At 38.7% G+C, this 24541-nt stretch overlaps 1 long non-coding RNA gene across 1 annotated transcript in view; it reads right to left on the minus strand.

Annotated features, from left to right (window-relative positions):
• Positions 1-6356: 6356 nt before the first annotated feature.
• The window catches only part of LOC105516602, a 63691-nt gene continuing 45506 nt past the window's right edge, over positions 6357-24541 (minus strand). The window contains exon 2 of the long non-coding RNA XR_001002513.1: positions 6357-6812. This is a non-coding gene — a long non-coding RNA (uncharacterized LOC105516602). The remainder of the gene's footprint in view (positions 6813-24541) is intronic.

Genomic DNA, 24541 nt, shown 5'->3' on the forward strand with positions numbered 1-24541 from the left:
TTTTCATATATTATGAATAAATCTTTTTTTCCACTCCTTTTCCTGAGCTGTAATAAATGTTCTTTATGAGATATTCTATTTGCTAATATTTTCTTCTAGTCTGTAGAAGAAAATACATTTCTTTTCTTTTCATTCTCTAATAGGTTCTTTCAAGGAGCAAATGTTTTAATTTTGATGAGGTTGTATTTATCTTTTTTAAAACATATTGTGCTTCTGATGGTGTATTGGAGAACTCTTTACTGAGTCAAAGATCACAAAGATTTTGTTTGCTTGCTTTTTTATGGTGACTTAAGTTGACTTACTTTTGAGTGTTGTATTCCTGGAATGTGCTCTACATAGTTATGAAGTATTATCTTTATAAAAATTGCTGGATTTTATTTAGAATTTTTACATCTATATTCTTGAGGAATATACGTCTGTAGTTTTATTTTCTTGTGATGGCTTTGATTTTGATATCAAGGTTAGAGTGGTCTCAGAGAATGGATTGGGATGCATTGCCTCTTCTTCAATTTTGTAGAAGAGTTTACCTGAATTGTTTTGATTTCTTACTTAAATACTTGACTGAATTTACCAGTAATGACACCTGGCCCTGGATTTATCATTGTAGGGAGGCTTTTAACTACAAATTTAATTTCTTAAGTAGGTAAAAGACTGTTTAGGCTATCTTTTTTTTTTTTTTTTTTAGTTAGCTTTTTTAGTTTAGGTCTTTCAAGAAATTTGTCCATTTCATATATATTTGTCCATTTCATATACGTTGGCTATCTTTTTTTTTTTTGAGTTAACTTTTGTAGTTTAGGTCTTTCAAGAAATCTGTCCATTTCATATATTTGTCCATTTCACATATATTGTCAAATTTCCTGGCATAAAGTCACTCATAGTATTCCCTTATTATCTTTTAAATATATACAGAATATGTAGTTGTGTCACTTCTGTCATTCTTGACATTGATGGATTGTGGCTTCTCTTTTTTTTTTTTTTTCACAATCATGCTTGCTAGAGATTTATTTTTATTGATCATCACAGAAGTCCAGCTTTTTGCTTCAATAATTGTCTATACTGTATTTCTGTTTTTTACTTCTTAGACTTCAGTATTGGCTTTATTATTTCCTGTCTTCTGCTTAGTTTGTTTTTAATTTGCCTTTTTTTTTCCAGTTTCTTGAGATGCAAGCTGAAGCCACTGATTTGAAACCTTTCTTCTCCTCTGATATGGGTGGTTAGTACTATAAATTTCTTCCTAGGTACTACATTAGCAACATCCTGCAAATTTTGATATGTTATGTCATTCAGTCCAAAGTACTTTCTAATTTCTTTTTTGATTTCTGTTTCAACTTCTGAGTTATTTTAATGTGAGATATTTAATTTTTAGAAATGTAGAAATTCTCTAGAGATATTTCTGTTATTGATTTCCAATCTATTCCATTGTGATAAATGAACATACTGAGTGTATTAGTCTGTTTTCATGCTGCTGAAAAAGACATACCTGAGATGGGATAATTTACAAAGAAAAAGAGTTTTAATGGACCCACAGTGCCACGTGGCTGGGGAGGCCTCACAATCATGCCAGAAGGCGAAAGGCACATCTTACATGGCAGCAGGCAAAAGAGAACTTCTGCAGGGAAACGGCCCCTCATAAAAACATTGGATCTTGTGGGATTTATTCACTATCATGAGAACAGCACAGGAAAGACCCGACCCCATGATTCAATTATCTTCCACTGGGTCCCTCCCACAACACCTGGGAATTGTGGGAGCTACGATTCAAGAGGAGATTTCGGTGAGGACACAACTAAACCATGTCACTGAGTATGACTTTAATCCTTTTAAATTTCTGAGGATTTATAATATAATCCAGAATATCTTCTATCTTGGTAAATATTCCACTCTTTGCACCTGCAGAGAATTGTTTTGTTGAAGTCTTCTATGTACTTCCTGATTTTCCGACTACATAGTTGATATGGTTTGGATCTGTGTTCCCATCGAAGCTCACATGGAATTGTAATCCCCAGTGTAAGAGGTGGGGCCTGGTGGAAGGTGATTGGATCGTATGGGTGGAATTCTCATGAATAGTTTAGCACCATGCCCTTGATGCTGTTCTCATGATAGCGAATGAGTGAGTTATTGTGAGATCTGGTTGTTTAAAAGTCTATAGCACCTCCCTTCTCACTCTGTTCCTCTGCTCTAGCCATGTGGAGATACCTACTTTAGCTTTGCCTTCCACCATGAGCAAAAGTTCCCTGAAGCCTCCCCAGAAGCAGAAGCTGCATGCTTCCTGTATAGCCTGCATAACAATGAGCCAATTAAATCTATTTTCTTTATAAATTACTCAGTCTCAGGTATTTCTTTATAGCAATGTGAAAATAGGCTAATACACTAGTCTATCAATTATTAAGGTAGAAACACTAAAATATCTGGTATAGTTGTGGATTTGCCCATTGTTTTCTTGCAGTTCTATCAGTTTTTTTTTAATGTATGTTGAAGTTCTAGCTTTTTGTTTAGTTCTCGAATTTCCATTTGGTACCTTTTTACTTATTTCTTTGCTGAGAGTTTCTATCTCTCAAGACGATTAACTTTATCTCACAGAAGATGGTTATAATAGTTGCATTAAAGTCTTTGACAGACTATTGTAAGGCTTAGGTCATCTTATGTTTGGCATCTATTTACTGTCTTTCCCCTTGAAGACAGTAAATTTTTCAGATTTTTCTCATTATTATGTCACATAATTTTGGATTGTATCCAGAACATTTTAGTTTCATCTTGCAAGTTTGTAGGTCCTGTTATAATATAAAAATGTTAATTTTCTGAGCAACTGATAATTGACATCATTAGCTTCAGACTGTCAAGAAGTTTCGCCTTCAGTGGTGGTGGTCCCAATGTCAATTCTGTTTTCAAAGTCTTTACTGTGCTCTTTGGGCCAGGCTGATGCACGCTGCACTTGGAAAAGAGCCTGAAATTCGAGTCATAGTTTATATTGCAGTTCAGCCCTCACAATCTTTGCTATGCCTTAGTGTTGCTCCACACACACTTAGCTCAGGATGAGTCCAAGAGTTATGTCATTACATACCCGAAATTTGGAATTCCATTTCTTCAGCTCTTTCGTCTCTAAATTTTCTCCCACGCATTCCCATAATCAATGACCTTTTCCCCCTAATATTTCTAGCCAGAAAGATTGAATCTTCTTAGATGCTTAGCCTCTCACAATGTCATGTACTCTTGAGTAAATAGGGTTACTTTAAGGTTAAGTGGCAAAAGAAAAGAGAATGAGAAAAATGTCATGGATTGTGCACACTCTGGACAATAGGAGCTTCTTCTTAGCTCCTCAGGCTAGAAAGACAAGCCTTCTCTCACGGTTTTAGGTTTTTGCTTTACTACCATACATCTATGCAGCTCAGTTACCGAGCTGCTCTGGGCAGGGTTTGGAGGTAAAAGATTAAAAAAAGGAGATGGGGGATTCTTCCCACATTCTCCAGCATACAGAGGTCCTTTTTACTTGTCTTTAGTCAAAAAGAAGGGATTCTTCCCTAAAGCATTTGCTTTCAGCACCTGCTGTGCAGTTCTAGGACTTAAAACCCCTCTTGAGACAGTGCTGAGAGACAAAGAAAACAACAACACGAAACTCACCTGCCATATTCCACGCCTCTGCTCTGTCCCTTTTGGGTCATTATTCATGTTTTGGCATCCATCTTCAACCACTTGCTGTGGTTACTCTGCAGCGACCTTGGGCACTGCTATTCACAATCTGCCCAGATTTTTTAGTTGTAATCAGTAGGAGAGACAGACTACACTAGACTTGTTCCTTAGCCAGCCAACATATATAATTTCAATGAGCTGGCTTCTCTCTTACTGGCTATCTCACCATGTGACACGTCTGCTCCCCCATCACCTTTTGCCATGATTGGAAGCTTCTTGAGGCCCCACAAGGAGCAAATGCCAGCACTATGCTTCACGTACAGTCTACAGAACTGTGAGCCAAAATAAATCTTTTTTCTTTATAAATTACCTAACCTTAGGTATTCCTTTATAGCAATGCAAAAGGAAGTAACACAGGTACACAGTATATCTCTTATATGACAGTTTTGTTTCTACATTTCTGCCCCCATAACATCATACTTCTATCCACTTTAAGGTCTTCCTCATCACAGGTGATATGCTATTATGGTACTAGCCACAAGTATTTATTTATTTTTGCAGTGCCTTATACCGTGTAATCCCCTTCTGAAAGGACAAACTAGAGAAATGACTTCTGTGGGTGCCCATCTTTAATACTTGACCATTCTATTTTGATGGCCTTGGCAGTCACTCAACACTCAGCAGAAGAAAGAGACGATCTAATATTTGGATTTTAGGACCTAGAAGTCCTAGTTCTATGTGGAAGCACTTCTACAAAGAACAGGTTAAGAATCTTATTTCTTTTTCCATTTGATAGCTAATCATCAAGAATCATTTTGGAATACTTCTTGGCAAATCTCTATGGGATGATGGCCATAAATGAGACCTAAAACTGAGCTATATTTGAATAAGAACTTAGCCTCCCTATTAATCCTCTTCTCACCCCCTAAGCATTTCTTACTTGGGTATGACAATCACTTCCAATTCCACAAAGCAAGGAAACTTAGAAAAGAGGAGGCTCTTCTCCAGGATTTGGTAAGTATCTAGCCCGGAACTTGAGTGGGGCCCCACCATGCATAGGGAACCAGTTTACAAAACATGCACATAACAGGATCTCAATAATTATTTCTTTGAAGAAGAGAAACATGCCATGCTTGCTATCACTATTCATAGACAATTTTTTTTTTTTTTTTTTAGACAAGGGTCTCACTCTGTCACAAAGGCTGGAGTATAGTGGCGCAATCTTGGCTCACTGCAACCTCTACATAACAGGTTTGAGCAATTCTTGTGCCTCAGACTCCCAAGTAGTTGGGATTACAGAAACGCACCCTCACACCTGGCTAATTTGTGTATTTTTAGTAGAGACAGGGTTTCACCATGTTGGACAGGCTGGTCTTGAACTCCTGGCCTCAAGTGATCTGCTCGTCTGGGTCTCCCAAAGTGCTGGAGAGAGGTGACAACGTGCTAGCAGCGCTCGCTGGCTCTGGGCGCCTCCTCGACTCCTCCTCTGGCCGTGTTGGAGGAGCCCTTCAGCCCACCGCTGCGCTATGGGGGCCCCTCTCCGTGGCTGGCCGAGTCCGCAGCCGGCTCCCTTTGCTCGGAGGTGTGGAGGGAGAGGTGTGTGGGGGAACCGGGGCTGCACCAGGTGATTATGGGCTGGTGCGGGCTCTGGGTGGGTGTGGGCTCGGCAGGCCCGGCACTCGGGAAGCCAGCTGGTGCCTGCTGGGCTTGATCAGGCAACAAGCTCCCTCTGGGCTGCTTGGAGTGCCCTGGCTGGGTGCCACAGGGTCCCATGGGGAGTGCCAGCTAGAGGTGAAGCTGGTTGGGCTTCTGGGACAGGTAGGGATTTGGAGAACTTTTCTGTCTAGCTAAAGGTTTGTAAAGGCACCAATCAGCCCTCTGTCAAGACGGACCAATCAGCTCTCTGTAAAATGGACCAATCAGCTCTCTGTAAAATGGACCAATCAGCTCTCTGTAAAATGGACCAATCAGCAGGATGTGGTTGGGGCCAAAAAGGGAATAAAAGCAGGCCACGGCAGCCAGCAGGGGCCACCTGCTTTGGTACCCTTCAGCACTGGGGAAGCTTTCTTCTTTCACTCTTCATAACAAATCTCGCTGCTGCTCACTCTTTGGGTCTGCACCACTTGTATGAGCTGTAACACTCACTGAGAAGATTTGCAGTTTCACTTCTGAAGTCAGTGAGACCACGAACCCACCAGAAGGAAGAAACTACCTACGTATCTGAACATATGAAGGAACAAATTCCGGACACACCTTCTTTAAGAACTGTAACATTCACCAGGAGGGTCTGTGGCTTCATTCTTGAAGTAAGTGAGACCAAGAACCCACCAATTCCAGACACACTGGGATTACAGGTGTGAGCCACCATGTCCAGCCTGTAGACCAATTATTTGAAAATCATGTATGCATTCTCTTAACCAGAGAATGTAGGTGTCAATATCCTGCTATTCTATAACACAGAAAGTTTCCTGAATTTCTGGAATATGTAATACCTTCACCTCTGAAGTTTAAGAAACTACATGAAGATTCCATTATTAAATTATAAACGTACAGTTTTCATGATAGTCTTCCTGTATTTTTAAGCAATAATAAAATGCTTCCAGAAAAAAAAAATACAGGCCAGGTATGAATACTGCCGTGAAGGAAGAAAAAATTTTGCAATTTTGAAAGCTGAAGAGCTCCTGTATATCTAAAATGTTAAAATCTTGCTACTGACAATAACACTAATATGTGAGTACAAGTGGTTTATTTGGAGGCAATCCTAGGAAACAGTGATAGGAGAGTAGGAGGAAGACAAAGCAAGGAAGAAAGGCAGTCTTGGGTGCATTAATAGGCAGCTTATCACATGAGCAGCTAGAGCTCCATCCAACTGGGGGCCTTTGGAAGAGAGCATAGAACACATCTTATTCAGAGTTGTCTCACTTGAAAGACGAAGGTTGAAGACTGCTCCTTGGACAATGCCTTCTCCATTTCCTCATCCTTCTCACCTGCCTGTGAATGGGCCAAGCCTGGTTCCCATTGCCTAAGAAAGTTCTCAAGGAAGATGCTCAAGTACTTGCAGTAAGAAGCAATCAGCTTGCAGGGGATGGTGAGGGCCACTAGCTTTGCCTCTGTCCTCTTTGTTTTTCAGTGTAGATGATAATTACAGGAGACTGATGTAGTCCTCAGCACAGGCCAAGAAGAGACTGTTAGAAGGAAAGTGGAGGAAGATCGATTATTCTGGTGACTCTTCACCATGTAATCTTATTGAGTATAAAGTCAACCCTGAAGAATGAAATCACATCTTTTCTGTTTTAATATATGTATTGCCAATAATTAACACAGCTAACTAAAAGTTATGTTCTCTCCTTTTTCCTTTGTCAGTGGATATTTTTACTGTGCTTTAGTTGCTTAAGAGTATCATTTACAACATGTCCATTCTAAGTCAAGCAAGAAAAAGAGCAGTTTGTTCAATCTTTTATCTCCACTATATTGGTTTAAAGGATCATCTCTCTCTACACCCTACAGTTGCCTTTAGTTCTACATTTATTGGAAGCAACCAACCCCAGTGGTGGCCTATTTAACACCAGCACAAAACCTAGAAGGTTTAATTGAAAGCACTGGCATTCAAGCTGTGCTTAGTAGCTTTCAGAAAAAAACTATGTATTTAAGACCGGTATTGAGTGGAACCCCATGGGTCTCAAGGCACAGAGCCCAGGGAGCAAGATTTGAAAGAGCAGAGAGAATGTCCAGTCATAAGTGATCACAATTGTGACTTAATAATACAGAATGAATAAATTGTTAATAGTTTAGATAAGGGACTGTCAAAATAAGATTAAAGTAGTCTTTCTTCTAATAATAACAAAAAGATTATAGCACCAACCTATTCCTTTTTTATAGCTGATAATTATTCACAGATACAGAGGAGATCAGCAAGGTTATTTTTCTGTCACTGCACTGCTTGACAACACATCTCAATTATTACCCTTTGTTCAGGACTAATGTCATTTTTCTCCCTGTAATACATACAGTTAGAAGATTTTTATGGCTGTAGTTTCTACCACCATGAAACTAAAATAGAGTCAGAAATCTTTATATAATTATAACTTCAGTGTTTAAAAAGCCCATGTCAGAATTGTTAAAGAGATATTATGTACTGAAAAATTAAAGTAAAGGTACCAAATAAAAGCTTCGTGAAATAGGTAGGTATCACCTTGTCCTCATTAAGTAAACCAGAAATCGTTTCTGTATTGGTATTTTATTTTCAGGCTAATATTTTACCAAATTGCTTTTTTTTGAGGCACCTTATATTTAAATGTGTGTATTTATATATGTATTTATATATGTTTTACATGTGTGTGTATATGTATTAACCCTTCTTCCTCAAAATAATTCTCGAGAGAGATTACAAATACAACTAATTGGTCACTACTTTTCTGAACTCCACAGTCAATATATAAATCGGCTAAAAATTCTTAGTGAGTAAATAAACCATTCAAATAAGAAAAGACACAGATTCTCCACAGAGACCTAGTACACTACTGGGAAGACCACTGATAGATATTAAATATCGAGTGAAAGATCATGTGAATAGCACACTCTGTATATTCACACACTTAGTCATGGCATTCATAAATATTGAACCCCCAACCGTGTGTGCAGAACTATTCAAACGCTTTTAGGGAATACCAAGAAGCATCCTACTTCCCATCTTCACTTTTCTCCATAGCATTTATCATTGTCATATATACTATACATTGTATTTCTTTGTTTTCTTTATTGTTTTCCCCTACTAGAGCAGAGGTCCCCAACCTTTTTGGCACCAGGGACTGATTTCATGGTGTTACCGGTAGAGGTTCTTGACTGCAAGCTGTCAAGGTTCTTGGCGTTTTGAACAAATAATTGGAAAAACGTGCAACAAAGCAAGGAAAGAACCAAGCAACGGAAGAACGAAAGCAGGGATTTACTGAAAAGGAAAGTACACTCCACAGTGTAGGAGTGGGCCTGAGAAGTGGCTCAAGGGCCTGGATACAGAATCTTTTCGGGTCCAGATACCTGCTAGAGGTTTCCCACTGGCCACTTCATGCTCACCTCATGTAAATGAAGTGGTGGCCTGCAATTGGAGGAGTTGCAAAGTGGAGTTACAAAGTGACCTGAAGTGGAGTTAACGAAGTTCACACTCCTGTGCCAACATCTGATTGATTGCTTTTTGTAACCAATCAGAGGCTGAGGAGGAGTTACGAAGTTGCACTTCTGGGCAAAGGAAGACTGGACTGGCCATCAATCTGATTGGTTGTGGACAGTCAATTTCCCATCTGCTTGACAGAAAAGGTCGGTGGGGGGGTGGTTGCAAAGGGAGTAGCCTCTGGTCCTTTTGTTACTTAGGCGTGGAAAGTTAGGGTTTTCCTTTCAATTTAATTCTAGGAAGTCAGCATGAAATGACTTTAGATTTCCTCACTCCCGACCCTATACTTCTACCTCACTGGAAGACACACTTTTTCATGGATGGAGGGGGGATGGTTTCAGGATGAAACTCTTCCACCTGAGATCATCAGGCATTCTCATAAGGAGTGCGCAACCTAGATTCCTCATATGCACAGTTCACAACAGGGTTCGAGCTCCTATAAGAATCTAATGCCACCACTGATCTGACAGGAAGCCGAGCTCAGGAGATAATGCTCACTCACCTGCCACTCAGCTTCTGCTTTGCAGCCCTGTTCCTAAATGGTCACAGACCGGTATCATGGTGGGTCCCCTATTGGTATGGGTTGGGGACCCCTGTACTAGAGTACAGGTCCTTTGAAGTACAGACTACATCAGATGCTGTCAGCATACTCACTTTTATCCCCGGATATGGGTTGAATTGTGTCTCAAAAAAAATTATATGTTTGAAGTCCTAAGCCCCAGAACTTCAGAATGTAACTTTATTGGAAAAAGTCTTTACAGAAGTCATCAGTTCAAATGAGTTCACTGGGGTGGGGCTTTAATCCAATAAGACTGGCGTCCTTATATAAAGGGGAATTTGGACAGACATGCATAGATGGAAGACAAAATGAAGATGGAGGAAGAGCACCATATGTAGGTGGAGGATTAGAACGATGTCTCTACGAGATAAAGGATGCCAAAGACTGCTGGCAAACCACCAGAAGCTAGGAAAGGACAAGGGAAGATTCCTCTGCAGTTTCAGAGCAAGCCTGGCCCTGCCAACACCTTGATTTCAGACTTCGGGCTTGCAGAGATGTGGAACCTTCAGTCGCTGTTGTTCTAAGCCATCCAGTTTGTCGTGCTTCCTTACAGCAGCCCTAGGAAACTGACACACCGCCTCAGCTCTTTTTACTTCAGTCCACACTGGCCCACTTATATTACGTATGATTATTTGCCTGCAAGCTTTTTCTAGTTGCTGGAGTTCAGATTTGCAAGAGGGTCCAGGAATTCATGTGGCCCCTCCCTGCAAGCAGCCCTGATGGGAGTTGGTGAGACTATAAACCTCCCAGCTCCCTCACCCATCAAGTGTGGTAATACTGAGAAAGGCGTTTCCTCGGGTTCCCTAATAGGTTGAAGCTCTGGTTGGCCCCAGTGTTTAACCTTCTGGAAGACATACCTCTTCCTTGCTTACTCTTCTTGCTGTCCCACTTCCCCCACACCTGTACTGGTATTTCCTGACATCACTTCTCCAATAAACTGCCTGCAGATGAACCCATATCTCCGGGTCGGCTCCAAGAGGAGTGCAGCCTGAGACAGAGTTTCTGTAGCTCAGTGTGAATTCTCCGGACTAAGAACAGTGCCTGGCAAGTGGTGGGTGTTGAATATATATTTATGGATGAGAGAATTCACGAAGTAGAATACCTATCAATTCACTTGCCCTCAAAGATTCCGGAAGCTAGTGATCAAATGCAGAGTTAGTGAGTAAGAGCAGGTGACCTGTTGCAACAGCAATGCAAGAGAGTCCACAGGAGAGTTTGAGGTTACAAGCTACATGAAGAGTATAGACAACAAGCACCCTCAGGACCTTATGTGCAAGAAGAGAGCACAGAGGGCATTGGTAGGCTCACAGGTCTTCTCTGAAGGGCGGCAGTCTTCTGCTGAAGGGCATATGCCACATACTCACTATTAGAGAAAGACTTTTGCCGACCTTCCTAACCAATAGGTGTTCTATAGTAGAAGAGACTATCCCTAAGCAATGTTATAGTTGTGCAAAATGCACAAAGCTTACCAGTCCCAAGTTCCACAGCAATTCACTAGCTGAACCAAAATGAAAGCTGAGGTATTATTTTTAGAGAGAACTTGATTTGACTCTAGTTAATTCAAATCAATGTGCATTAATCAGATTTACATGAATTTCTAAACACTAATGCATGTGAGGTTGGGGAGCCTTCTCATTGTGAAATTTAGAGGAGTAGTAGAAGAAAATCCATTGGCATGACTTAAAATAGACACCTTTAAATACATCACTGTAATTACTATTAATTTCTATCTCCATCACTACCACTCCCTACTAAAACCAGTAGCTATATGATAGGTACTGTGCTCAGAGTTTATGTGAATTTTCTTATTTAATCACCGTAACTATGCTGAGATAGGAATTCTTATGTGCACATGAAGACCCTGCACAGAAAATAACAGAGCTGAGATTCAAATGCAATTCTGTCTGATTCTAATGCAATGCCCATGTGCAAAAATGTTGAGTGTGAAATGTAATATGAGTGTTTTCTTAATCTTTTTTTATCATTTCCAGTTCTGTTCAAGGAATCGAGATCAGGCCTTAAAAGCTGTGAGTTGTTTTGTCTAGTAGATAGTGACAGAGAATTCATAGTTCTGTAGTTCAGCATGTGTTATAAAAGGCAAAATATGGCAGACAGTATTTTCTAAAGATGACCACACCATTGTATGTCACATCCCACATCCTTATCCTACGATATGATATTGACACTCCTCCATTGAGAGTTAGAGTCTATGTCTCATCCTCAGGCAATAGAAAGCAATATAGCTTTTCCTGATACTATTCTTTGGGGCATACACTTTGAGAACCCTGAGCCAACAGGTAAGAAGTTCATCTACTGAATGAAGCTGCGATGTGGGGCAATCACATGGAGATCTACAGAAACAGAGAGCTACGCTTTAGGAGCCCCAGCCTCACCAACACTATTAGAGTCTTTCCACCATCAACAGGCAGACAGGCCAAGGAGTAGGGTTTTACATTTTTTCATCTTGCAGCCCTCTTTCCAGTGGAAGACATGTGAGGAGAGAGGAGCTTTTCCCCATCAAGTTCTGCTGATAATTTGTAAGCAAAGTAATTCTACTGTTTTAAGCCACTACATTTTTGGGTAATTTATTATGCAGACAGAATAACAGGAGCATAAAACAAAAGTACTTAACTAAGAGAAAGCCAGCCTAATGCAAATGAATCATCCCTCCTTAAAATTTTCCTGAAAATGCATATGAGGAAAATGTCAAGATGGGCTTACTACATTTATCTTTTTCCCCTCTGTTCATGACATAACTTAAATCCTGGAAGTCTACCTTCAATCGGAAGTGAAGTGGATTTGAAGGCCTTTCAACTTGGCCTCCAGGGAAGGTTCTCCTCCTCAAAGTTATTGAGTCTTAAGACTTTGATCAATTCTGAGATAGATAGCAATGTCTCAGGTCAAGAATGAACTCTATTTTTCAGCTCTGCAGAAAAGGTTCACAGCCTCTAGTCACAGATACAGCTGGTTGAGGTTAATGCTCTTATCCTTTGGTTTGGGGAGGATTTATGTCAAGATTTAGGCTGATTCATCTTTGAGATTAATAACATGAGGATGTACCCCAAGGAAGATCTAACCAAAATGCAATAATGGGAACATCCCAGTATGAAACCTGGCAATACCTCTGCCCAATTCACAGACTGTCAATTCAACCCTTTCATACTACCTAATCCAAGAATATGTGCTGTCTTTGTTCATTTATCTCATTTTCTATTTAATAGGAAGATCCTAAACTTTCTAATTAGTTTGACTACATATCTTAATAACATTAAAATACCAGGAGAAATAGCCTGTGTGCACTGATAGACTATTTAAGATCCATTTGGACACTGGTGACATTCATAAGAAATATTACATTTCCACAGCCCTTAGGCCACAAAAATTTTCCTCAGCCCATTTGTTTTCATCTCTACCCTCATTCCCTATTTGAAGAAGGGGAAAGATGGAACTTTCTTGTATGGGCTCATTTCCAGCTCTAGTCATTCTGTCACTTACTTTTCTCTGGCCCTGTTAGTCTCTTGTGGTTCCTTGAATAGAGCAAGAATATGTTGGCTTCATGACCTTTGCACTTGCTCTTCTTTCAGCTAGGATACTCTTCCGGTTTGCTCTCTCTCTCTCTCTCTAAAGAGCTTTCTATTGTGTAGGAACGACCATGGGTTTGTGGGTTACTATTCATCTTGGTAGAGGGAGTACTTGCTACCTAATTTTGGGTTCTCAGAAAACGAAACTTGAAACAATTATTTAAATTTATTCAGGAGGGGACCTCAGAAAATATCAGTAGGATAATAGAAAAATGAAAAAGGGAAAGGAAATCAGTCAATGAAATGTGTGTTATCAAGCCAGTTCCCACCGTGAGCAACCAGGGCTTACTCCCACTTGGAAACTCTAGGCACACAGTTATCCCACCCAAGGAGTAAAGAAACTGAAGTGTTTATTTACCATAGGTTGAGGGCTCCTCCCAGCATTTGTGCCCAGGCAGAGCAACCTCTGGAAGGCAGAGAAAGCCTCAGTCAGGGAGGAGTAGCTGCTACTACAGAAATCAGACCAGTGTGCAAGGAAATGCTGAGTGTCATATGGACAGGACACAAACAGCATCTGCCAGGCCACCCCTGGGAACTATTTGTAAAAGTACTATGCCAGTTTAAAGGACTAGTGATTATGCATATTTGGTATAAAAAGTCCAGGCTTCCTGGAAGAGCTGTCATTTGATGTGAATCTTAATAGATGCTTTTACTTCCCATGAGAAACCATAAGCTTTCTCCCACAAGGGAGGCCAAGAGTCTAGAAAAGGTCTTTCCAGGCAGAACGAAGAGGAGGAACAAAGCGGGGGCTCTCTGGGAAGCAGGGACTCTCTGGTTCTCTGGACACAAGTGGGAAGCGCTGTTCGTCACTAGCAGAAACAGCAACCTGTAGATACGTTCACAGGGTGAAATATTTGTATTTTAAAAGATGCTAAAAAAAATCTTGAAGGAATGAATGAGGCAATATAATAAAAATAAGAGAAACAAAATGAGGGCAAAATATGAAGAGATATTTCACTGAAGAAAATATACGAATGGCAAATAAGCATATAAAATGTTCAACATCATTAACCATTAGGAAAACTCAAATAAAGACCATAATGAGGTATCACTACACACCTGTTGGAACAACTCAAACTTTAAGGTAATGATAATACAAAATGCTGGTGAAGATGCAGAAAATCTGGGCCTCTCATACGTTGCTGGTGGGAATGTAAGATGGTACAGCAACTCAGAAAAACTGCTTGACAATTTCTTTACAAAAATAAAGGCAACTAAGTATATACTCACTATACAACCCAGCAATTGCAATCCTGGGCATTCATCACATAAAAATTAAAACTTATGTCTGTACAAAAACCTATATGTGATTATTCATAGCAGTTTTATTTGTAATATCCAAAAATCAGAAGCAATCATGTCCCCCGAGAAGTAAATGGTTAAACAAGCTGTGGAGTATGATACTGTGAAATATTCCTTGGTAATAAAAAAAAGTAAACTATTGATCCAAGCCACAACCTGGATGATTCTCAAGGGCATTATGCTAAGTTTTTTAAAAGCCATTCTGAAAAGGCTACATATTATATTATTCCATTGATATAATATTATCAGAAAGGCAAGACTGTAGAGATAGAAAACAGATTAGTGGTTACCAGATATTAGAAATGGTGGAGAGGAGGGAGTTGAGTATGACTACAAACACACAGCATAAGAGAGTTCTTTTTGGTAGTGGAATAGTTCTGTATCTACATCATGTGGTTGTTATGAAAGTCTACCCATGAGATTAAAATGTTATAGAACTATACCTGCACATTGTAGCAGTGTCCATGTCTTGGTTTTGCTATTGATATATATTTTTGATGTCTATATATTTTTTGAAATAGATAGATGGATAGGTAGATAGAAAGATAGATAGATAGATAGATAGATAGATAGATAGATAGATAGATAGATAGATAGATAGATAGATAGCTTATTTGGAGGTTCGAGCAGGGGAGTGCAGCTACTCGTATGCCCTTGACTGAAGACCGGTCCTCCTCTGTCGGGGATGGTCATCCCCTTCGACTGAGCATGCAGCTTCGGGAAGGACGCACATGGAATGGTGAGGGAGGAAGGGGACACCCATCTAGCCAGTCAGGTAAGCCGAATCCACCTTGGTGATCAATGGGGTGAAAGATGCCACAGCCAGATTGCCCTCACATCAGATAGACAGATGACTGATAGGTAGACAGAGAGAGAGAGAGAGAGAGAGATGTAATGATGTAAAATGTAACCACTAAGAAAAACTGAATGAAACCTACATGGAACCTCTCTGTGCCATCTTTGCAATCTCTTGGGAGGCTATAATTATTTCAAAATAAAAGACTTGAAAAAATACTAAGGATCTTCAGCCAGTTCACACAATCAAATCTAAAAGTGAACAGCGTTGCTTGGACATGATTGTAAATTTTCTACTCTTGTTATTGAACAGAACGAAAGTTTCCCAGAGGGCACATTAAGAGGGTAGAGTCTGCTGGATCTTCAGAAAGTGTCCCCTCGTAAGCAGCACCTGGATCAAGAAACACACCCTTATCTTTTTCTGCCATTGTCCCCCATCCCTATAAGGGTCACCACTATCTTTTCTTCAAACCACATAGGTACATTTTGCTTATTTGTGTGTCTTATATAGATGAACCAATATACTTTTTAATGAGAATTCTAGTTTTTTTCAATGTGCCTATTATATTTTTGCATAAAACAGTGAATTGTCCTCCTCAGCTTAAACCCATAACTTAAAAAAAAGAACCAAGTCACCTACTCCAGGATTAGGTATTGATTCATTTACACTCAGTGATATAAAAGTCATTTGCATCATCAACTTCTACCTAAGTATACCTCCCTAGGGATGAGGAAAGGAAGAAAAGGATCAGGCCAATGTGGGATGGACGAGGGGGAAATTCTGTAAAGCTTGATTCCAGAAATGACTCTCAAATCAGTGAAATTCTGCTTTTTGACATAATTATGTGTGAAGTACGGTTATTTGTACCTTCACTTTTTCAGTTCAGCGATGGGAAGTGAATCGCTGAAGATGTTTTGATTGTCTAAACAAGATCCAATTTCAAGCTAATCTGGGTAATGTGTGTATTCTACATGCAGACATAATTTGTTTTTGAGAAATGACTACTAAAGGAAGTTCCTCAAATTGACAGAAAAAATTGTTCAGTGTATCTCTCAAACGGAAATGGAGGCTAATATTGTGGTCCCTTGTCTGACTCAGTGACCTGGAGTTGTAAATGCCCTTCATTAGGCCTCGTTAGCTTTCACTGGGTCTGAATGTAATTAATTGAGATGAAAGATCTCAAAAGATCCTTATTTTTCTGAAGGCTTTTGCCATCTGGCAGAAAAGATTCCTTCCTTTGGAACAAATTTGTTTTACAGGAATAAAGAATAACAGGAAGTGTACTCAAGATATACACCCATATGTGATAGCCTGTGCATCAGGCAGATAAGCTTCTAGTTGAATGTTAACCATGAAATCAAAACATCTTTGATAAGTCACTTCCTCTCCCTGTCCCCACAGCACTCATGCTATAAATTAAGACATTTGTATATAACTGTTGAAAAAAGTACCCCAATGTCAACTCTACATTTTGATTTTAATTTTTAGATTATCAATTTGGTGTGATATATAAAATAATTAGTACTTACCTTTTGTCACTTTCAGCTTCTTTAAAAATCTGTAGTGCCTTAATACATTTCATCTATTGTCCAGAATATAATTTTGAATACTCCCTTCCCCACCATATTGAAAAATCAATGTTTTAAATCTACCTTTGAGTGACATATTCTATGCAGTTGACAAGCCTAGCTTCCTGTCTTTGCATTTTCCTTTTCTTTTTCCCATTGGTATTTTAGGTAAGTTGAATGCCAGAAAGCAAAAGAAAATATCATAGCAATGGATTAATTAATACTAAACTTTCCTCATTATCAAGTAGATGGCCAGGAGTACATTAGGAACAATCTTGTACAACAGAAAGGAAAACAGTCATGTAAAATACATTTTTTTTTCTCATTGCTTATCAAGGGAAAAAATCTATTTCCAAAAAAGAGAAGGGAAAATCAATGTCAGTTCTGCTTTTTACTGCTGTACTTTAATTGGACCAGTGGTAAAAATGAGTTGACCTTTTAGGACCATTGATTTCATTTGGATGTATTTATTGCCCATAATATTAGCTGCCTCCTAAATTTCAATAAAAATGATAGTCAATAAGATGGATCTGTGTGATTCAAAATATTTTCCAATTAAGAAAACATGGCAGTAGTTGTTATTATTGTTACTGTTGTGACTATTATATATTTAATTATTACTTTGTGAGAAAAAAATAAATAAATCCATCACCTTCTCCAAGTTCAACACCTGCTTTTCTCTAATGGAGTTCTAAGGAAAATTGAGACTCCCTATAAGAATGAAGCAACCTGGGAAAATAGTCACATAAAACCCAAGATGCTCTCAGGACACATGTTTTATTAAATGCAGAAATCAACGTTCCAAGTGAATTATTGGTTTGGATTGAAAAATATGTCAATGGTTCAGTTTTGTTTCTGTCCAGTAGATTTGGAGAATATATACTTTGTTCCTCTATTTTCAGTCCAGTTAAAAATATTTGAGACCAGGCATGGTGGCTCAGGCTTGTAATCCCAGCACTTTGGGAGGCCACGGTGGGAGCATCACTTGAGCTCAGGAGTTTGAAAGCAGCCTGGGCAATTTAGCAAGACCCAGACTCTACAAAAAATATGTGAAAAATTTAACTGGGTGTTTTTTCCCACCTGCCAGTAGTCTCAGCTATCTGGGAGGCTGAGCTGGGAGGATCGTCTGAGCTTAGGATTTTGAGGCTGCATTCAGCAATGATTGTGTCACTGCACTCCAGCCTGGGCAACAAGAGAAACCTTGTTTCTTTAAAAAAAAAAAAAAAGAAAAGAAAAACAAAAAACTAAAAAAACTGTATATATCTACATACATACATACACACACACACACACACACACACGTAGGTTTCATCATGCACTTTGTGATTCATTTGACTGATATTCTGGTTTTTATTAAGTTCAAACAACCTTTCCAAAGGGGTTTGCATTTTTATAAGCAACTGAAGACTGAAGAAAAGTTTTATGTTAATGTAGCTACCACTGAAAAGTGTGTGTGTGCGTATGTATGTGTGTGTGTGAAACAGGGGGATTTATGTGTAGGAAATTTTTAATCAGGGAAAACTAGTGTATTTTTAGAGAATGTCAGAGTTAGGCCTCAGGGCTCTGTCTCAAAGTATAGTTTCAAAACCTTTATCTTAATCCTTTAGATCTTATAGCTTATTTACACTACTTAAGAACATTTTTCTTTCCTTATGCAGAGCTGTGGGAACAAAAGAACCACCACCGCAATAAAAATAGTTGAATTCAGAGATGCCTTTCCTTGTGTTCAAAGAAGAAAGCGTAACCTGTCCACATGGCCTGAAAGTCTGAGCTTTACACAAAACTGCTGCATTTTGAGGTTTCTTGAAAGAGTTATTAATGTTTTGATAACTTTTTAACTTTCCTTTCCCGTTTTCCTGCACTGCACCTTTTATTATTGGACTATGCTATTTAGTGACTTGAAAGGAAATCGAAGTCTTGAGCTTCATAACACACAGCTTGGTTTAAAATAGCTCTTCTACTTTTAAACTGTATATACAGGTTTATCTTATTTTTGACAAGGTTTTGCAAACTTTCTTGATCCTATTTGACTTTGTGACATTGGATTTGAAGTCTTTCTTCTGGAGGTTATGTTAGGACAGTACACAATATGTGAAACTGAGCTTAAGATTTTATGCCCCAGCCTTTTATTGCACTGTAAGTGTTCTTAGCATTTAAACACATTTCATAATCTAAATCTAAGCTTTTTTTGAGTAAGCATGATATTTCTTTACTAAGTTTATCACCAAACCATATGTCAAAAAAATTCCTTTAATTTTTTCCTCTAGAATTACAGTGTTCCAACTCAAGGAGAATACTGCTTTTTGATGAAGGAAATTGGAAATAGAATATTGACCATGACTCATTTTATGGGGATAGTTCATTAACTGCTTAATAGTGCCAATAATTCTTTGTGCATAAGGACCTCTTTTTAAAGAAAAATCAATTAAGTGTCTTGTACATGATAATGTTATACCTTATTATTTATTGATTAATAAGCTGAAGGATGACAAAAAGATACTATTCAATATAGTCAACAAAACAATTTGTGTTTTATTGATCACAAAAGTATATTTTGGAAACCTAACATACAAGCATTATATTTATTCATTTCACAAATAATGTGGTATTCAAGTACTTGCAATTCTTAGTAATGATTTTTTAGTCCCCTGAAGACCCACAGCATCATCTCCACAATTTCACAAAGTCGGATTTCTTTAATATATGTATATATGCACATACATATTTAAAGGATATACTCACAAATATAGAGAGATAGATGAAGGCAGACTTAATGTTCCCCTCAGCTTGACTAAATTTTAGACAGGTTTCTTTCTGACCATAGATCCCTGACTTCCCTTTTCTTACAGCACTCACTTTAGAAAACTTGTAAGTGCAAATTGTTTCTTTCCCCCTTTGAAATGTATATAAATCTTTTGTAAAGCCTCTTGGCAGTATGAAGACCCAGGGAATGTCTTCTTCCTCAAGGACCTGGGAGCTATTCTTCAGAAATAGAAGCAGCAAGGAAGATCATGTCCTTATTTCCCAGTCTCTGTGAGAGGATAGGAGCCCAAATTCAGCCTTGTTCCAACCTGTAAAACTATCTGCCGTCATGAAGATACAAGAAAATTTACTTTTCATTTGGAAAACACTTAGCAAACACAAGTGGCCTACAACCCCTCATCCCAACTCTTAAAAACTCTCAACCCTTTTCTCAGCTGAGTTGGGTGCTGGCCTCTCTCCTCTATTGCAATAGGCTTAAATAAAATCTTTCGTTCTTGTTCAACTTAATCTGGTGTAACTTTTTTGACAAAATATGCCACAAGAGAAATAGCTGAATCAGTGACAGTTTCTTCTTGTCAATAAGTAAGAAAGCTGTAACTCTCTCACACAGACCTCAAAGACTATTGGACTTTATATAAAATTGCTGCAAATTTGAGGTTTCTCAAAAGAGTTATTAATGTTTCAAAACTTTTCAACTTTTCTTTTCCCTTTCCCCCTTTATTATATATATATATATACAGTATGTCATATACAAAATATAATACTTGTTATATAATATATAATAATATTTATATAATAGTACACATTATTAAATTATATAGCATAATATGTTACACTATAATATAATATGTAATATATTATTATATTACATATTAATAACATAGTATATAATTTGTTATTTAACCTACTATATGATATATATGCTATATTATGAAGGGTGAAAGGGGAAAGAAAAGTTGAAATTTCACTCTTTATTATATGACATATACAATACATACAACTGATTCTCATTATTCAGAGTAGTTATGTTCTATAAAGTCACTGCAAAGACTGAATCAGCAAATAGTGAACCATTGCTCCTAGGGAAAATACACGATTAGGTTTCTGAGAGTCTCTGGTCACAATATTTTCACCAACCCACGAATACATAACTTTGCTGTATGTGTTTTCTGTTGAAAGACACCTTATTTAACATATATTGTTGCTTCATTAACATTGAACTCACAGTCTACAGCACTGTAACTCAGGCCTAAGCAAAGCTTATCTAACACACGTATGTTCTCCATAAGACACATCACAGTTTTCTTGCACTTAGAAACACTTCAGCAGTATGCTTGGGATCCATTTTAAACAGCAAAAGTACCAACAAAAAAAGGACAAAAATGTGAAAAACATAGTAATAAATACACCACAAAAAAGGCCCTTGTTTATAGTATGAAAGCTGAAAGAAGTCAGAGCAGTGCTTTGTTCAACCTCCACTGGAAATGTATGCATTGAGCCATGCTAATTTTTTTTTTTTTTTTTTTTTTGTGCGATCTCGGCTCACTGCAAGCTCCGCCTCCCGGGTGCACGCCATTCTCCTGCCTCAGCCTCCCAACTAGCTGGGACTACAGGCGCCCACCACCATGCCCAGCTGATTTTTCTGTATTTTTAGTAGAGACGGGGTTTCACCGTGTTAGCCAGGATGGTCTTGATCTCCTAACGTCGTGATCCGCCCGCCTCGGCCTCCCAAAGTGCTGGGATTACAGGCATAAGCCACCGTGCCTGGGCGAGCTATGCTAATTGTTTGCCTCTCTGTGCATGTTCACAAAAAAAGTAAAAAAAATTCTATAAATACTGATCTGGGATTACAAATACATGTTACCAGGCAAATTAAAAAATGTGGACTCTGTAAATAATGATGATCAACTGTGTATATGCACTTGAAGCACATATATGTGTACATATATACATCTGTTATATATTATTTTATGTTAAAAAGATATATATCCACACATATATTTGTTATATATTTATATGTCATATATAATTAGTTTTTTATGTGTGTTTGTGTGTGTATGTGTGTGTGTATATATATATATATATAGAGAGAGAGAGAGAGAGAGAGAGAGGGAGAAAGGAGAGAGAGAGCCAGATTGCCTCATGATTCTGCTTCTCTTATTAATCGAAACCCTAACTGAACCAGGGTTCTGGGTTCTGGTGTGTATTTAAAAACATCATTTTGAGAAGGGCTTCTAGGCTTCACCAGACCACCAGCGGGGACCATGTCTCCAACAATCCCCTGCTCTAGGGCATATGGTCAACTTCCCCAAATATGCCCAAACTTTTCTTATCTTGTCTAGAATCCATCCCAGTATACAACATGTTATGTCTGCTATGTTACTATAGACATAGACATATTCAAAATAGGGTGAGCCACTTAGTTAAGAAGAAACAAATGGCTTACCAACACTCTCAGTCAGAAAGAAAACAGCCAGGGGCCTTGAAGAATCAGCTAGTTGGTGAGAGAATGAGGATCTACTACGTATTCCTTTCAAACCAGTCAGAACCCCAAGCCAATTACACTACCCTCTTCAAAGCCCTGTAACACAAATGTTTTCGATTTCCAGGCGCAGTAATGATAATTAATTACTTATTCATAAGAAATGCAAATCTTCTGATTCCTTCTTTAAATATGTTAAATGTCAAGTAGCAGGTGGTTTTCAATTCAGTAAACAAACTGCATTTGCTTGGATAGATGCGAACAGTGCCACAGCTACACTTACATCTCTCCTGGCTGAGTGAATGCTTCCATATCTTCTAATTTTGTTAAGCCAGATATAGACAGTTTTGAGAAGCAGGTTCCAAAGTTATCTTACAAAGGCACCAGAAGGCCACATCAGCTTCTATATGTCTTTGATAGTAATGACAAACACAGTGATGGACTTTTCTAGAAAGCCAAACAAAAGAGTAACTTTTTTAGAGAAAATGGGACATGAAAATAAGGCAATGTGTGAACCAGGTTTGGATCCTGGAACAGGAAAAAAAAAGCTGGTGTACAGGACATTTTTATAAAAATGAACAAAATCATGTCCTTTGCAGCAACTTGGATGCAGCTGGAGGCCATTATCCTAAGCGAATTAACACAGAAACGGAAAAACCCAACACCACATGTCCTCACTTATAATGGGAGCTAAACATTGGGTACACAGGGACACAAAGATGGGAACAATAAACACTGGGGACTCCAAAAGCAGGGAGGGAGGGAGAGAGGGAGGAAAGGGCTGAAAAACTACATAAACGGTATTATGCTCACTACCTGGGTGATGGGATGAATTCTACCCCAACCTCAGTGTCACACAATATGCCTATGTAACAAACCTGCACTCCTGAATCTAAGCTAAAAGTTGAAACTAAAAGGGTGTGATTGATTGGAGTAATTTAAATAATATATGTTGATAGAATATTAGTATTATATCAATATTAAACCTCTTGAATTTGATAATGTACCGTAGTTATGGAAATGAAGAGCCTTCATCCTAGGAAACACACACTGAAGAATTACAGGTAAATGGGCATAATTTCTGCAACATATTTGCAGTGGTTCAGAAAAAATGTGTCTCTGTGTATGTGTGTGTGTGTATGTGTGTTTGTGTGTATGTGTAAAGGGAGTGAGAGTAATAAAACAAATGTGGCAAAGTGTTAACAATGGGTGAGTCTGGATGAATGGTATGTGAAATGTCTTTTCATTAGTCTTGCAAATTTCCTGTAAGTTTGTAATTATATAAAAATTACAAAGTAAAAAACCAGTGCCTCTACTTTATAAAAATGCAGGCATAACTCAAAATGCCTTCAGTATTATATGCTCATTTACTACTTAGTTGTTCCAATAGTCAAGAGCAGCCATTATTATCTCCAAGCTCTAAAAAAAGAAAAAAGAAAAAAGATACTTATAGTAATTACCTGCCTCCCAGCTGCCCTTTATTCTCACAATAACAGATAAGACTGACTGTCTACCAGCATGAAGAAAGCTACTTAAATTAAGCAACTCTTCTGTTCTAGTTATTATTGTTCATAACAAATCACTCTAAAATGTAGTGTCTTAAAACAACAATTAATTTCTTACCTCTCACAGTGTCTATGGAGAGGAATTCAAGAGGGACTTTCTTGGATATTTCTGGCTTGGAGTCTCTGGAACAGCCAGGAGCTGAGGCAGCTGGGTGCTGGATTGGGTCTCTCTCTCTCTCTCTCACTCTCTTTCTCTCTCTTGCTCACTCTTTCTGTCTCTTTCTCTCTCTCTCTCTCTCTCTCTCTCCCTCTCTAAGTAGTTTCAGGACCTTTCCATGTTCTCTTTCCACATGGACTAGATTGGGCTTCCTCACAACATGGTGGCCTCAAGGCAGCTGAATTGTTCAAATGGTGGCTTAGGAATCTCAGAAGCTGTCCTGAGAATCAGGTCTATGTGGTCTTTTATAAAACAGCTTCAGGAATCCAGAGTTTCTTCTAACACAGTCAGAAGCCTACCCAGATTAAGGGGACAAAACATAGACCCCACTTGCCATGGGCTACGGTCAGAATGTTTGTGTCCCCTCCGAATTCATAGGTTGAAACCTAATTACCAATGTGATGGTGTTACGACGTGGGGCTTTGTGGGGATGATTAGATCATGAGGGCTTGGGAACAGTGCCCTTACAAAAGAGGTCCCAGAGCGCTGCCTTGCCCCTTCCACCATGTGAGAAGACAGGGAGAAGCCACCGTCTAGGAATCAGGAAATAGAATCTCACCACCACCATGTGAGAAGACAGAGAGAAACCACCGTCTAGGAATCAGGAAATAGAATCTCACCACCACCATGTGAGAAGACAGAGAGAAACCACCGTCTAGGAATCAGGAAATAGAATCTCACCACCACCATGTGAGAAGACAGGGAGAAGCCACCGTCTAGGAACCAGGAAATAGAATCTCACCAGACACTGAATTTGTTGGTGCCTTGATCTTGGACTTCTCAGCCTTCAGAACCGTAAAAAGTAAATTTCTGTTGTTTGTAAGCCGCCCAGTTTATGACATTTTGTTAGAGAAGTCCAAATGAGCTAGGAACACCACTTTCGGACGGCAGGATAGTCAAACTCACATTGTAACAAGAACATGTGAGATGAGAGACCCTTCTTATAGTCAGTTTGAAACTACAATCTGTCACATCTT

The sequence above is a fragment of the Colobus angolensis genome, unplaced genomic scaffold (genome assembly GCF_000951035.1).
Source record: "Colobus angolensis palliatus isolate OR3802 unplaced genomic scaffold, Cang.pa_1.0 Scaffold285, whole genome shotgun sequence".
NCBI classification, from domain to species: Eukaryota; Metazoa; Chordata; class Mammalia; order Primates; family Cercopithecidae; genus Colobus; species Colobus angolensis.